Source organism: Hemiscyllium ocellatum, chromosome 42 (genome assembly GCF_020745735.1).
Source record: "Hemiscyllium ocellatum isolate sHemOce1 chromosome 42, sHemOce1.pat.X.cur, whole genome shotgun sequence".
In the NCBI taxonomy this organism is placed as follows: domain Eukaryota; kingdom Metazoa; phylum Chordata; class Chondrichthyes; order Orectolobiformes; family Hemiscylliidae; genus Hemiscyllium; species Hemiscyllium ocellatum.
Window position 1 is genome coordinate 22424435 of NC_083442.1, and position 17342 is coordinate 22441776.

At 43.7% G+C, this 17342-nt stretch overlaps 1 pseudogene; it reads left to right on the forward strand.

Annotated features, from left to right (window-relative positions):
• Positions 1–1813: 1813 nt before the first annotated feature.
• On the forward strand, positions 1814–1986 carry LOC132834867 (U2 spliceosomal RNA; annotated as a pseudogene).
• Positions 1987–17342: the final 15356 nt, after the last annotated feature.

The following is a 17342-nucleotide window of genomic DNA, read 5'->3' on the forward strand; positions in this document are numbered from 1 at the left end:
TCCTCTGGGTGCTCTGTTTTCGTCCCACAGTCCAAAGATGTGATGTTAAGTGGATTGGCATGGGAAATTGCCCATAGTATGTAGGGATGCGTAGGCTAGGTGAATTAGCATTACTAAATGAGGGGATAAAGAAAGTTCTCCTGAACTCTTTATTGAGCTTTTTAGGGATTGTCCTAAATTTATGGCTCCAACACCCCTTCAATTGAAAGTGAATCTTGGATGCTGAGTTAATTCTTTTTATTGTTTTCATCAAGACGCTTTCTATCTTCTGAATCCATCACCCAGTGTACCAATAACACTCAGCTCCCTAATTACAGCCATTTATGTCTCCAGTTTCCTTAGATATAACTGTTGGAGTGAAGATCAAATCTATATTTCAATCTGCTCTTAAAAGTCTCAAGAATTCTCAATGTTAATTGAATATTTCTGCAGTGTTTGTAACATTTTCAGCTTCCCTTTTTGGAGCACTTCGCATAGCTCTGGTCTCCATATTATGAGACCATATCAAGACCACGGGACAGCTTAAAAAAAACACAGAAATTGAAGAGGTCGTCATTGTCAGAAAAGACAAAGGCAGAAGCTCTTTTCTCTAGGAAAGAGAAGGTTGAAAAATGTTGGAAGTATTTAAAAAATTCTGAATGTATGTTGTATTACAGAGTTGGATAAGCTAATGAACCAAAGAATGACCAGTTCAACAGAAACATGTTTGAAGGAGAATGCATACATTGTTATCTGTAACTTCAAGTTGTAAATAAACTATTAAATAAACCTATATGAGATTTTCAAGTAAACTAAGTGTGATGTTAGTTTGCCTCAAACATCATCTTCCTGATGTGGTAATGCTTACTTCATCTCCCATCATGAAAGGAACGGGACATGGTTATTGTGGTATTAAAGAATCCTATAAACAATTACTATTATTATTTACAGCTAATTATTATCTACAAACATTGCATTCCTCAGGCATATAAGTGTTTGGACTAGCTATTAGATTACAACAGAACATTCTGCTTTTCCTGCACTTTTTCTGCCATTAAAAATGGAAAATATACCTGATGCTACTCTTTCGGGTTGTCAGTAAAGTGCTTAATCATTGCTAGCGGAGAGACAGCTATGGAGGTTACTCTGGTAGTTATGTAGTTAATTTAGTGTTGCAAGCATGCCTGGGATCATATTACAGCGTTCCAGTAACAGATAATGGTAGTGCATTGTGATAGATTAGCCGAATCACTGGTTGGTAGTGAGAAGGGCTCTGCCTATGAGATCCTTTATGCACGCCAGACTCTCTGCCATGCCGCACGCTGCCCTTGAAGCAGCTGTGGTGTTTGTCAAGGTTCGTCCCGAGCAGTGCCGTGACGCGGGACTCCATGCTCTACGGTCTGTTCCCCGGGACGCACACTGAGATGAACAGCAACTGTGCCTGGAGGATCATCAACTTGGTGAAGTTTGCTCTCTAGGCGATCTGAAACCTGTTGGCCTTCCAGCTGAAGGAGTTGACCCTAACTGAGTGTTGCAGACTGGCACATTCCTAGGTCCAGGACTATTGTTGAGGGACACGCTGAAGCTTGGGGCAGCTGCCACCAAGGCGCGGTCGGGAAAGACCACAGTGTAACATCTTCCTGCCTAAGAAGAACAGGGGGCCCACACAGTCATTTGGGCTCTGCTGAAGCCTCAGCTAAATATATGGATATATGATCGATAAACGTACAGACCTGTATATATAAATGGTAAATTCTGATCTCTGTATGCAAATGATTACGTATGTATAGCATGACCAACTGTACAGACCATTAAATTATTTTATGAATAAAGTATATTTTTGAAATTGAAAAATTCTGTTCCTATCAGTTTAATCGTTGATATCTCCTGAGCATGGGAGTGTCTGTATTAAATGGATTTTTGGAGCAAGGAGATGGGTTAAGGGCTTGCTCTGTCCTCTCCATGTATCAGCCTGGTATTTCAGTGTTTCCAGGAATTCCACCCAATGCCTACCCAAGTTCAAAAGCAGGAAAGAGAATTTTAAAAAAGTTGAATCCCTGGTAGATGAGCTAATGCAGAAGGTGATGGTAGTGCATTGTGATAGGTTAGCTGAATCACTGGTAGATGAGCTAATGCTGAAGATAATGGTAGTGCATTGTGATAGATTGAGTGGGATGGAGGGAACCAATGTGGCAGATGATGATTAGTTCAAAAAGATAAAGCAAGTCAGCATGATTGGTTATGCTAATATTATCCAATAAGCGCGGGAAGAATAACTGTATAAGTTGCAGGTGAATAAAGAGCCTGTGGGGAGCCAGGAAAGGCATTTTGTTGGTTTCTACAGCTTTGTAAGATTAAAGTTTAATTTTGTGAAGGATTTTCTGTGTCTCCTGGTAATTGTTTTATCGAATATTGGGTGATTCTTCCACAACACAGCCAATAGGGAAATATTTCACAAATACCCTGGAACTTAGAAAGAAAATAAAATCCTTAGTAAACTAGATTAGTGGTAAAGCACATGAGGTTTTGAGAGGCATTAAGGAGCAATTATTTCAAACAGAGGGTGGTAGGGGTATCTGGAACTCACTGCCTGAAAGGGTGATGGAGGCAAAATCTATCATGATGTTAAGAGGCATTTAGATGATCATTTGAAATGCTGTAATGTACAAGGCTGTTGGATAATGCTGGGAAATAAGATTGCAGTAGATGGGCATTTGATGACTGGTGCAGACACAATGGGCTGAGGGACCTCCTTTGATACTGTAAAACTATGACTGAAAGAGGAATGGGTTTCTTGTGGCTGCTCCAGACTCCCCATCCCACCCCAGCACAGTCCAGTGATGTGCAGGTTAGGGTGGATTGGCCATGCTAAATTGCCCCATTGTGTACAGGGATGTGCAGGCTAAGTGGGTTAGCCAAGAGAAATGCAGGGTTACAGGAATAGGGTAGAGGAATAGGTCTGGATGGGTGCACTTCGGGAGGTAAGTGTGGACTCAATGAGCTGAATGGAGTGGCTTCCATACTGTGGGGATTCTATGAATAATAGGAGTAGACTTTGCAGTCCATCAAACATGCTCTAGTATTCTGTGTAATTACATCTGATACATATTTTAACAATCCAATTTGATTATATTTTCTTTAATACCGTGACCTCAAGCTCAGCTTTGGAATTTTTCAAATTGAAGCCCGTCTCAAGTTGCAGTGGAGAGAGTTCTACATTTCCACTACCCCTTGAGTGAGGAAGTGTTTCCTCATACAACCTCATGGATGGTCTAACTTTAAGGATGTACCCATTTGATGTGGACACTCCTACCAGAGGAAGTAATGTCTTATTCCCAACCTTTTCAATCCCATCCCTTGTGATGGTTTCTGATGCTATTGGAAATAGCAAGAGTGGAAGCATGTTGGGGGTGGGGGGGGGAAAGGGGGGGTGGATTGTTGCTGGCAGTGGTGATGATAATGGGATGGGAGTGCGGAGAAATACCCTCATGCCTAGATAGCAATTCCGCTCCCATATTCACTCTTTCTCAAAACAATCTGCCGAATTTGTTCAAAATCATTTTTTTTTACTCATTTGTGTGGTGTGAACATCATTGCCTAGGCAAGCCTTTATTGCCCAAGTCTAGTTGCCTTTGGGAAGGTGGGAGTGAGCTGATTTCTTGAGCTGCTGCAGGCTGTGTGCTGTGGTTTGACCCACAATGCCCTTAGGGAAGGAATTCCAGGATTTTGACCTCGCACCAGTGAAGGAATGGTGATATATTTCCAAGTTGGGATGGTGAGTGGCTTGGAGGGGAACTTGAAGGTGGTGGTGTTTCTATGTGTCTGCCTATATTCTCATGTACTTCCCAATCAGTCCTCGTAAACCACAGTAATAGGTCAATCCAGCTCTTGACGCCACAAGAAGGTTTCTGTCAGACTAATTGTCCTGCCCTTTTTCCACATCATTGTAAAGATGTTCTTTTTCAAATATATGTGTCTTCTGGAAAATAATATAAACTCTGTATTCATCAACTTTTCTTTTAAAATTGGGTAGTTCACGACCAACCAAATAGATCGTTCAAAAGATTTGAATCTTAGTTCTTTTTATTACACCATGTCCCTCTGATAAGTTGGAAATAGATATAGTGACCATATAGAAAATGGAGCTTAGAATGTTAACTAAAATGGCTGAAGCACATTGGCTGTATTGCCCGGCATGCCGAGCGAAACAAATTGCTAACACAGCAACTTGTAAGGGTCCCTGCACAAGCTGGATAAACATGCCCAATCCCACAGATCCGAGAATGATATAGTACATAGCACTAGGTCAAAGGGCAGCCATCAGAGGAGTACTGGTGCCTCACGGTCTAGCTGTAACACAGTAATGAGGTTTGAATGTTTACATTTAAGAGCATCTCTGAGATCTGACTGTTACCTTGAAGAGCAGGAGAAGAATAATGGGGGCTAATGTCTGACTTTAAAGATAGTGTTAATATCTTAGCCAGATGGCTGCTGGTGTCTGTGTGTTAGATTTAGAGCATTTTTTAATGTGTAAGCTTACAATTAAGTATACTTTGATTAATATACTTTTCGATAGCCTAATGACACGGGACTCTGTATTGCGTGAGAAGTTATGTATAAATGTAACAACTTTCCCTATCGAGAGTGAGAGAATCCACTCTTTAGTACCCAGCGTGGTCTAAAGTGGCTTTTCTCCCAAGCCTTGTTTGTATATTCGTATACTGACAGTCTTGAATAAAAACAGTGCTGTTGAAATGTGTTAATCAAGTGGTGGTTCTCTGTTCTTGGACAGGCGTTCACAAGAAGCCAGGAGCTCAAGGCTGAGCCTCCACATTTTGGTGGCAGCGGTGGGATCCCAACGGAAGGCGGCTCCTGGTGACGGTTGAACAGGACACGGTCTTGCTGTGGCAAGGTGGACACGGGCCCAACTAGGACGTGAGTATACCGTTTGGGACTCACGACTAGTGTCTCCCCAAGCTAGGGGCGGACCTGGATCCAACTCACCGCAGCAGGAGCTGCTACCGGACGGGATCCAGAACGAACCAGTGAACAGCTTTTTAAAGGGACCACCACAAAAGCGCTGGGAGTGCTATAGAAGGTAGGAAAAAAAAAGGGCGCTGGGAGCGCGGTGAGAAATAAGAATAGTTAGATACGTACGGGTTTAAAGTCCCATGGGGTTAGAGTCCTCATAAAAGCACCGAGGTACGTATGTGTGAGAGGGTTTAAAGTCCCTTGAGCAGGATCTCATAAAAGCAACACTCACAAAAGGTTAGGGAAAGTTTAGGGAACATTATGGGACAGTTCATGGATAAATGTGAGGATCCGGGATCATTAATTGTAACAGTCTGCGCAGAATATCCTGAGGATGCGCAGTCACTCAGGAAATTGTCAGGATGGCTAACAGAAAAATTGGGACCTGATGAATGGCCTGCAGGAGGTACGTGGAAATTGGAGATTGTAAAAAGAGCTACGGAGTTAGTATGGAAAAAGGGAACAGGGGGAAAGAAGGGTAAGAAAATTATGGCTAAACTAAGAGATGCATGCTTAAAAAAGAAAGAGGAAGCTAAACAACAACAGGAGCAGAAGGTTTACAATAGTTGGTTACATAATGCTACAAAAAGGGGGCTAAGTGTCACTAAGGATGGGCTTCCTTTGACCCTCCATGAGCTCAAGGTTGCATGTTCAAATTTTGATGAAAATATTAATAAGAACAAACGGTTGGCCAACCAAGCGGTGGAGACGGCATTGTCAGACCTGAGGCTGGGTGCAGGATGGGAGGATAAGGGAATTAGTTCTAGGAATGTGGAATCCCCTCCCCAACCCCCTCCATCGGGTACAGCACCCCAGGAGGCACGTAGTGACAGGAGTTTTACCCCAAGCACAGGTAAAAAAGGATATCGGCCTCCACCACAGTGTGAACCCGAACGGCAATTGCCCTACCCTTGGACAGAGGAGGCTGACGATGACAGTTCAGAGATAGAGGAACCCTCAGGTTACATGTTCCCGATGCGTACTGTTCCTAACCCTCAAGCGGGACGGGTAAGAGTCCCTGCCCAGCCGAACGCTGTCCCTCCTGTCGCTGCGATTCTTCACCCTCCTACCCTAGAAATTTTTATGCCATGGAAACCGCAGGAAATTTTGGCACTGACTATGAATCTCCCTGACAAAGATAGGGACCCACAAAAATGGTGTGAATCAGTTGAAAGCATTTGGCAGGCTTACTGGGCAGTGGGAGAAGATATCTGGAATTTTTTGAGGGTTGTGTTTATTGGCTCTAAGTGGACAAAATTTTTGGAAATATTAAATATGCCCCCTGGTGCCAACAGTTGGACTGCCTTTACAGCACAACACCCGAACCAACCACAGCAGGAGCAGGAAATTAAAGAAGCAGTGCGGCAGGTCCTCAGAAAACCGGTTGACTTAGCAAAAATCATTGATGTAAAACCAAAAAAGGTGCTGAGGAATACCTACAGAGGTTTAATGAAACTTATGGCACATATTCTGGGGACCCTCTTTTCCCTTTGGGAGCGGGGGCTGTCTCACAACAGTATAATAGTCTCTTGATGAACACTTTGCCTAAACCTACACAAGATAGATGGAAAACTAACAACTTAACTTGGATCAATTCCTCACAGGGTGATACAGCTAGGGCAATTAAAGCATTATGGGGCGAGGGTGACGGTCCTAAGGCCGAAAAACCTATTAAATCTGAATTTGTTGTACGGGAAAGTGATCAAAATACCATGGCCCCCTTGCGGCAACCTCCCACCCCTCCCCAGCAGACACAGCAGCAAGGGCTGTGGAGATTACCCGGTCCCCAGCTGCAGTCTGACAATAGAGGCTATCAGCTGGAACCGGATTTTTATGTCCCAGGCTGGCAAAACCAAAAGGGCACAGAAAGCTGAATTAATTGCATTAACTAGGGCATGTGAGCTAGCCTCCGGACTTACAGCTAATATATATACTGACTCTAGATATGCTTTCGGGGTTGCCCATGATTTTGGGACACTATGGGAAAATCGAGGCTTCCTCACCTCGTCTGGGACCCCTATCGTACACAGGGAGGAAGTCATTAATTTGTTACAGGCCATTCAAAGTCCTCACGAATTGGCCATTATTAAATGTTCCGCGTACACTGCCGGAACGGATCCGGTTTCTATGGGAAACAAACAGGCAGATGAAATTGCTAAACAGGCTACGGAGCTCCCTGGCTCCTTTATGATGGTTCAGAGGAAATCTATTAGGGCCTCAGTTCCTGACAAGCCGCCTCCCTCCACCGCTGATATTGTTGCTTTACAGGGGGACACCCCTGACAATGTACTTCATGAATGGACTGATCTGGGATGTTTCAAGGACATTGACGGTCTTTGGAAAACCCCAGCAGGCCAGGTGTGTATGACTGATGTTTTAGCCGTCTGGGTGGTTGATGTTGTCCATCACTTAACACACTGTGGGGCTAGACAAACTGCAGATTTAGTCTGGGAATCTTGGTGGCATCCCAGTGTTCTGCAATTGGCTAGAGCACAAATTAAAAAATGCTTGACATGTATGCAGCATAACCCTGGCAAGGGGGTCCCCTGTGAACAGGGTAGAACCCCGCTGCCTGAAGGCCCCTTCGATACGTTGCAAATGGACTTCATTGAGCTACCCAGAACGGCCAAGTGTAAATATGTTTTAGTTATTGTAGATGTTTTTAGTAAATGGATTGAGGCTTATCCTGCAGCCGATAACAAGGCTGACACTGTTGTTAAGACTTTACTTAAGGAGATTATTCCTAGATTTGGTGTGCCGCGGACACTCAGTTCCGATAACGGCCCTCATTTTGTGGCCCTTGTTAGTCAAGAACTTTGTAAAGTTCTTAATATCAAGCAGCAGTTCCACTGTGCCTACCACCCTCAGAGTGCGGGAGTGGTGGAACGGGCTAATCAGACCTTGAAATCTAAATTGGCCAAACTGTCAGCTGACAATGGTCTCTCGTGGCTCCAAAATTTGCCCATTGCCTTGTTTCAACTCCGGGTGTCCCCGGCAGGAGCCCACCGTCTCTCCCCCGCCGAGATTTTGTGTGGGCGGCCCCTCCGCACTCCCTTTAGCTCTGACTTCTCTGATTCTCCTGTTGACATCCATCAGATGTCAGATGGGATGATCTCCTATGTTTTATCCTTAACTGATGCCTTACGCATGAACCATGCGATGGTTAAAGCTGCCAGGCCTTTGCGGTCAGATTTGCCGTTGCCTCCAAATATCCGACCTGGCACCTTTGTATTGATCAAAAACTTTGCCAGAAAGCACGGCCTGGAACCCCGGTGGGAGGGCCCTTTCCAAGTCCTCCTTACCACCCCTACTGCTGTTAAGGTTGAGGGTCGTAAAGCCTGGATCAGCCTACACCATTGCAAGCTTATTGGGAAGGAATGATAATAAGGGGCAGCTACTGCTGTATATATTTTCTCTTCCCTTGACATAGGTGCCACTAAGGAAGGAAGACTGAAGAAAAGTGAAACGATGAAACCTATCTTCTTTCTCTTTGGCCTCTGCCTAATAGCGACATGGATATCAACGCAGACCAGTAACACCACCAGCGGTGCACCTCCCACTCTCCAAGGGCCTACAAGCAACTCTAGTGCAGCCACCGCGGAGACGTGGATAAAAACAGGCACCCCCGCGATGACTTCACACTCTACAGATGTTACTACTAAAATGACTAATGGTTTTGTGAGTATGGCACCACGTATTGCTTCTGATGGCCCCAATGGTACAGTAATAGTCCCGAGGGATCTCGTGAGTACTATGAGTGACAATATGACTATTAGCACCCCCCTCAATGAGTTTATCACTGCCCAGAGTGATAGGTACCCAGTCTAATAATATAAGTGAGTCCAGTCAGACCCTAGCTACCCCTTGCAACCTCATCGGGGATTGGTGGGTATGGAAACAGGAGAATAGCATAACGCTGAATAACACAGGCCCCACGAGAATAGTTCAGGTCAGAGTGAATGCCACGTGTGATTGTCATGGCCCAGGTAACAGTGGGTTTAACCAGACAATTTGTCCCTTGGTCGGCTTTCCTGACTACTCTAAGGCCACTTCTAATTATAGCAGCATAGTCATCCAAAATATTGCCTGGTCACAGGATTGCGTAGAGCATTTGCAAAACCTAACAGGACTTCAACAGTGGTGCCCTGGATATAATATTACAACTCTGGATGCCAGGAAGTAATGTATGTATGCCTACGAGGAAATGGCACCAAATCCGAGGATACCTATACTTACTTAAATGATACACGCACGTGCTGCCATGCCTTTGTGAATAATACTGCAGCGGACCCCAGAGACTATTTGTCCAACTTTCCCGGTTACTTAAAATCAAAAAATCTCGCCCGCACACTGCACCGTTTTCTTAAGACCCACCGAAAGAAAAGAAGCAATTTACCGGAAGCAACGAGCCTTACCGGCAACATCTTTACTGGCTTCCTTGAAAAAGTAAAAACTCATCTTGACAATCAGACTGATGAAGGAAAGAATACCAAAGTAGTATGTGTCCCAGGCCCACACTCGGTAGGGTCCGGATTCCTCATGATGGCGGCCCCTACTCGTCAGGATGAACTATGCAGTCTTACCTACAGGCGTACCCAACAAACCCCAAAAATTATTCCCTATAGAGACATTTCTGACCAATACCCGATCCAGTATGGTTACCTCAGGCGTTGCTATGACACCTGGCAAGTGGTACCAAAAGGTTTTGTAGTAGCGGTGGTGCCAGAATTTAAATGGTGCATTCATAGTGATACAGGAAAACATGCCATGGGAGACTTAGAAGACAGTAGATGCCAGGTAATAATATCTCATGACCAAACCAACTCAGACCCCTTTGGGGGCCTCCCGGAGGACAATTGGGAATATTGTGTTAATGAAAAGACTCGTCCCGACGCACCTACAAGCCGCATGGGTGCTGTCCTCTTCCACGCTAAACACTGTATTACGCCTGCACTTAATGGGACATTTTGGTTATGCAATCACACAGCCTATGAATACCTACCCATTAACTTTAAGGGCACCTGTGCGCTGATATATCACCTCCCAGCATTCCGGTTATTGAATTCAACCCCAGAGGTTAACAGCGAATGGAAGAAGTGGCATGATCTTAATTCAAATTACAAACCTCATGCTCGAGGCCGGAGCAGATTCTTTGGCGCCCTTCTGCCCAATTATGGGGTCATGCAAGCCCTGGACCAGATTCGTGATCTCAGTCACGAGCTTGAGGAAATGGCTAAGGCCACTGCTGATGCCCTGGGTCATTTGGAACACGAGCAGACTGCCCTACGAATGATGACCTTACAGAATAGGATGGCTTTAGACTATCTCTTAGCAAGCCAAGGGGGAGCATGTGCAGTTATTTGCCCGGAGTGTTGTACCTATATTGAGGATGAGAGCTCGGCTGTATATAATGACACTTCACTAATTAACGATGTTGCCACTAAAGCATATGATCTGGACCACACAGACTCAAAGGAGGCCTGTGCCTGGTGGAACCTACTGTGTCAGCTGTTGGGATGGCTAAAGTCTATTGGGCTGGACATTCTCTCCATTCTGGCCATCATTCTTGGCATTTGTATTAGTATCTGAATCGCTTGGGCCCTTATTACAAAAAGTTGTCGGACTTGTCCTGCACGACGCCGATGTAAAAAGGAGACAAGCCCGATATGGACACAGAAGGAAGGATTGACACTGACACTTTTGATTGGTGACAATTCAGATGTAGAAACAGAAAAGGAGTTTGCTCGACTTCAACGTATTAATATCTGAGGGTTATCATAAAATGATAAAAAGGGAGGAATGATAAGTTGGAAATAGATATAGTGACCATATAGAAAATGGAGCTTAGAATGTTAACTAAAATGGCTGAAGCACATTGGCTGTATTGCCCGGCATGCCGAGCGAAACAAATTGCTAACACAGCAACTTGTAAAGGTCCCTGCACAAGCTGGTTAAACATGTCCAATCCCACAGATCCGAGAATGATATAGTACATAGCACTAGGTCAAAGGGCAGCCATCAGAGGAGTACTGGTGCCTCACGGTCTAGCTGTAACACAGTAATGAGGTTTGAATGTTTACATTTAAGAGCATCTCTGAGATCTGACTGTTACCTTGAAGAGCAGGAGAAGAATAATGGGGGCTAATGTCTGACTTTAAAGATAGTGTTAATATCTTAACCAGATGGCTGCTGGTGTCTGTGTGTTAGATTTAGAGCACTTTTTAATGTGTAAGCTTACAATTAAGTATACTTTGATTAATATACTTTTCGATAGCCTAATGACACGGGACTCTGTATTGCGTGAGAAGTTATGTATAAATGTAACAACTTTCCCTATGGAGAGTGAGAGAATCCACTCTTTAGTACCCAGCGTGGTCTAAAGTGGCTTTTCTCCCAAGCCTTGTTTGTATATTCGTATACTGACAGTCTTGAATAAAAACAGTGCTGTTGAAATGTGTTAATCAAGTGGTGGTTCTCTGTTCTTGGACAGGCGTTCACAAGAAGCCAGGAGCTCAAGGCTGAGCCTCCACACCTCCTCTCATCCCCTTCACTTCCCTTTCCTTCCATCCTTTAGATTGGTTTGTTCCCTGCTTCCTCCTTCCAGTGTCACCAATGGGTGTCTTTCCTAAGTTCTCACCTTAAATAGTTCCTAGATGTAATCCAAAAATGTGCAGGTTAGGTGAATTGGCCATGCTAAATTACCCAGTGTTAGGTGCATTAGTCAAGGGTAAATATAGGGCAGGGGAATGGGTCTGGGTGGGGTACTCTTCGGAGGGTCAGTGTGGACTTGTTGGGCCGAAGGGCCTGTTTCCATACTGTAAGTAATCTAATCTAATCTAATGTAGCCTAATTTGGTTTAGTCTACAAATTTAGGATTTAATTTTGAGTAACTCGTGTATAATCAGTATACTCACACAATCAAAAGAGATTTGCATTTATATAGATCCTTTTATAAGTGCAGGACATCCCAAAATGTGTTACCACCAATTAAGTACGATACAGTTAATGTCAGAATCACAGCAGCCAATGGGAACACTGCAAACTCCTACACATAATGAAAATGACCAATACATCAACTTTTCTCGATGTTGATTGGGGTATAAATATTGCCCAGGACACAGGGGTAGATTGTCTTCACAATAGCATTGTGGGATCTTTTGCAACCACCTGAGTGGACAGAAAAGGACAATGTTTGATGTCTCACCCAGAAGACAGTACCACTCACAGAACAGCACTCCCACAGTACTGCACGTGCGTGTCAACCTCAATTTTTTGTTCTCCAGCTCGAAAGAAGGTGTCTCTGACACACCCCACCCCTTCTTCAGCCAGCGCCACGTTCCGAATCAGAGGTGCTGCGGTGACCAGCTGAGATGCAGTGGGAAGCTGGCCAATGAGAGATAAAATGCTACAACGTAAAGGAAAATAGAGAGTGCAGGTGAGAGAGCATGAGAAAACAAGATTTAAATTAACAGAAGCAAAAACAGAAAATTGCTGGAAAAGCTCATCAGGCCTGGAAGCATCTGTGAAGAGAAATCGAAGTTAACGTTCTGATCCAGCAATGCTTCCTCAGAACTGATGGCAGCCCGGAAAATGTTAGTTTCCATACAGAAGATAGAGTGAGGAGAGGGGGCAAGGTGTAAATGATGTGTGGGGATAGACCCAAAGAGAGAGATAAACAGTTGGACAGACAAAGAAATGAATAATAACCTGGCTAGGATGGTGAATAGCTATTATTGAGGACTGTTAGGGCCTAACAATGGGTTGTGTGTAATAGCAGATGTGGTAACAAGGCCTGGTGTGTGGGGGTTGGGGTAAAGACATGTGAGAGCTCAAACCCTGAAATTATTGAACACGATATTGAGTCCAGAAGGCTGAAGAGTTTGCAAGTGGAAAATGAAATGCTGTTCTTCCAGCTGAGCTTTACACTGCAGCAAACCTGAGACAGAGATATTGGCCAGGGTACAGGCTGTTGTGTTGAAGTGGCAGGCAGCTGGGAGCTCAGGGTCTTGCTTTGTGGGCAGAACGTAAGTGCTCCACAAAGTGGTTTTTGTTTTTGTTTTTGATTTCCAGCATCTGCAGTTCTTTGGTGTTCAAAATAACAGGCATTGGAAGAATTGGTAGTGCAGAATATGAATCTGTTGATAACTAAGCTTCATACAAATGGAGTATCTGATATATTCGACAGTTAGTAATCAGGGCATGCCATCACTTGTCTCAGTTTGGTGCATTCTGTGCACTGCTGAGTTCTTTGTGCAAAGGGACTTGTATCCTTCTCATAGTGTGTAGGATCCAATCAGTCACTAAATCTATACAAATGAAGAAACAAATAATTGGAGACATGACAGTTCTGTTGAAAACATTCAAACACAGCTTGATCTTATTTTTGTCACTTACTTCGGGAAATTGAATGAAACCCAAGAGAAAGGCTGGTTATGTGTGAAATAGCTCCAAACTGGCTGATATCCTGTCACTAAGTCACCCTTTATTTTTATGCGCTTAGTGTCTGACACTGGTCTGACTCCCTCAGAGCCAGTGAACAGAACCTCTGATTCTCCTGTTTCTTTCTGTCAGCCAGGGCTCCCTGATTGGACCAGGTTAACAGCCCCAATGAGGGAACTCATATTCTATGAGGTCCAGCTATCTGACCTCGGCACAATCAATGATCAAAGTAAATGAGCAGGATGGCCAAGCAATGATACAGCTTCTTATATTCCTCTCAGTACTTTGAAGGAAAGAGAATAGAGTTTCTTTAGAATGATGAACGACAGGGTCACAGCTACAATGGAACAACAAGTAGTCTTTTGTCAAAAGGGTTTGATTTGACATGTTGATGTTGAAAACCAAGACTGAATAAATCAGAGAATAGAGAGACGTGAAAAATATTCAGTGAGGGCTGGTTGAAGGAAGACTTGAAAGGAAAAATCATAGACTGAAGAAACTTAGTGCACAGAAAGAGATCATTTAGTTTGTCAGGAATCTGCCAGCTCTTGAATACAGTGTTCCCTACATTATGGTTTTATCCATGTTACTAAGGAAGAAAGTGGTTTCATATGAAGTTCTGGCATGCTGTGGAGAGGAATTAACTGTTAGACAGAAGGTATAGTTTGGCCTAGTGATAGTTTCGGTGGACTATTAATCTAGAGACACAGGTAATGTTTTGGGGACCTGGGTTTGAGTCCCGCCATGACAGATGGAATTTGAATTCAATTTTTAAAAACCCTGGAATTCAGGGTCAAATACTGACCATGTATCCATAGTTGAGGAAAACTCATCTGGTTCACTAATGCCCTCTAGGGTAAGGAAACTGCTATCCTTACCTGGTCTGGCCTACATGTGACTCCTGACCCACAGCAATGTGGTTTACTCTTAACTGCCCTCTGGGGATTTAGGGATGGACAATAAATGCTGTAAGGCAGAAGTGGGTATTGCAGATGCTGGAGATCAGAGTTTAGATTAGAGTGGTGCTGGAAAAGCACAGCAGGTCAGGCAGCATCTGAGTAGCAGGAAAATCGACAGTTCGGGCAAAAGCTCTAATGAAAATGTTGATTTTTTTCTGCTTCTTGACTACAGCCTGACCTGCTGTGCTTTTCCAGCACCACTCTAATAAATGCTGTAAGTGAGCAATGCCCTCATCCTGTAAATGACGTTTTAAAAAAAACACTGGACAAATTATACTACCCATGGGGTCAGAAAATGTTGATGGAAACATTGTCACTGTTCTTGAAATGTCCCAGAAAATGACATAACGCCCACGCACATGGAAAATCGGTGACACCCTACCATGTGCAATTATTATAATGGCTGTGATTTCTTTTAAGTATCAGTTTAAATCCACGGTAGAACTCCCGTCTAGTGTTGAAGGTAGACTTTCAAGTCTCAATTCAGCACGCACTTTAAAACCTAACCTCAATGATACAGGCACCAGCCGTCTTCAAGATTGGAATGTGACTTTTTTTAATTTCCATTGAGAACACTAACCAAAGTGTGGCCATGTTAGCTGGGATATTAAAAGCTATCTCTGCACATTACAAGAAGCACAGAGCACTGAGGCAGCTGTGATCACCTCATTACCAATATACAAGATGGAGCCAGCAATGCTCTGGTATAATTGCAATGCTTAAATATCCATTAATTACTTTGTGACAGATTACAGCCAATAGTTCTGGGCACAACAGACCGCAGTCCGGTCAGGTCAATATCGAGGTGTTTGTAAGATGTGTGTGTGTGTGTGTGTGTGTGTGTGTGTGTGTGTGCGTGTGTGTGTGTGTACCTCATTGTCGACATTCAGACCAAAGACCTGCGGATGCTGCAAATCAGAAACCAAAACAGAAGTTGCTGGGAAACTACATACAACAAAGAAACACGATAGAGTGAACACAAGTAAGAGAAAATGGCTGCAGCTTTTCCTTTCCCAGCTCTGGTTAAAATGAAAGGTCTCATGAAGCAAAACTGACAATGGGAATATTGCAAAAAAAAAGAAGCAAAATATCTGTTTAACAAGCCAGAGAACTTACACATGGCTACATTCTTCTCATTTTTGTGAAGAGAATATTTCAAATCTCTCTTAAAAACAGAAAAACGATCAACTGCAGAAATTTGTGAAAATTTGAGGGGCACACTTTGAACTGCAAGACATAATATATGACTGAGGTGTTCATTTAATATTATGGTTAAAAATCACACGACACCAGGTTATAGTCCAACAGGTTTATTTGAAAACACAAGCTTTTGGAACGCTGCTCCTTCATCAGGTGAAGCACTCTGAAAACTCGTGATTTCAAATAAACCTGTTGGACTATAACCTGGGGTCAGGTTACTTATGGCTCAGTCAATCATAGTCAAAGAATATTTACTATGAACAAAAGCAGAAGACACTGGAAAAGCTTAGCAGGTTTGGTCGTAGATGTGAAGAGAAATCAGAGTCAAGAGAAGGGTCACTGGACTGAAAATGAGCCATAAGTAACCCGACCCCAGGTTATAGTCCAACACGTTTATTTGAAATCACGAGTTTTCGGAGTGCTTCACCTGATGGAGGAGCAACGCTCCAAAAACTTGTGTTTTCAAATAAACCTGTTGGACTATAACCTGGTGTCATGTGACTTCTAACCGTACTATTAAATGAACACCTCAGTCATATGTTATGTCTTGCAGTTCAAAGTGTGCCCTCAAATCTTCAAAAATTTCTGCAGTTTATCTTGTTTTGTGTTTTCAAGAGAGATTTGAAATATCTTCTTCACAAAAATGATAAGAATGTAGCCATGTGTAAGTTCTCTGGCTTGTTAAACAGAATTTTTTTTGCTTTGTTATGCAATATTCCCATTGTCAGTTTTGCTTCATGAGACCTTCCATTTTAACCAGAGCTGGGAAAGGAAAAGCTGCAGCCATTTTCTCTTACTTGTGTTCACTCTATCGTGTTTCTTTGTTGTACTTAGTTTGTGCAATTTGCTTGAAGCAGCTTTCACAACTGTGAACATTCCCGTGTTGTTCCATCATGAGCTGCATCTTTTCAAACATGCACAATTTCAGCTCCACTTCTGACAGCATGTTCTGAGTACAACAGGATATAGCCCAGTCAGAATGACTTCTTCATTGAAGTGCCTGTAAGGTAGTTGATTACAGCACGTGTACCACATGGCAGATGGCACGTGACTATGGCTTGTCAGGAAGGACATTTATACATGACTGTATTTCAATCCAAACAATTTTAGTTTGAATCTAGGAATTGTTTAAGTCTGTACTGTATGTTTCACGCAACCTACAAGGCACAAGTCAAGAGTGTAATAGAATAGATTAGATTACTTACAGTGTGGAAACAGGCCCTTCGGCCCAACAAGTCCACACCGACCCGCCGAAGCGCAACCCACCCATACCCCTTACCTAACACTACGGGCAATTTAGCATGGCCAATTCACCTGACCCGCACATCTTTGGACTGTGGGAGGAAACCGGAGCACCCAGAGGAAACCCAAGCAGACACGGGGAGAACGTGCAAACTCCACACAGTCAGTCGCTTGAGGCGGGAATTGAACCCAGGTCCCTGGCACTGTGAGGCAGCAGTGCTAACCACTGTGCCACCGTGCCGCCCTAATACTCCTCACTTCTCTGGCTGGGTGAAGCTCCAACAACACTCAAGACGTTTGACACCATCCAGGACAAAGCAGCCCGCTTGATTGGCACCACATCCACAAGCATCCATTCCCTCCATCAATGACGCTCAGTAGCAGCGGTACGTACTATCTACAGGATGCCCTGCAGAAATTCATCAAAGATCCTTAAGCAGCTTCAGTCTAGAAGAGGAATGACTTAAAAGGGGCCTTACAGGCTATCATGTT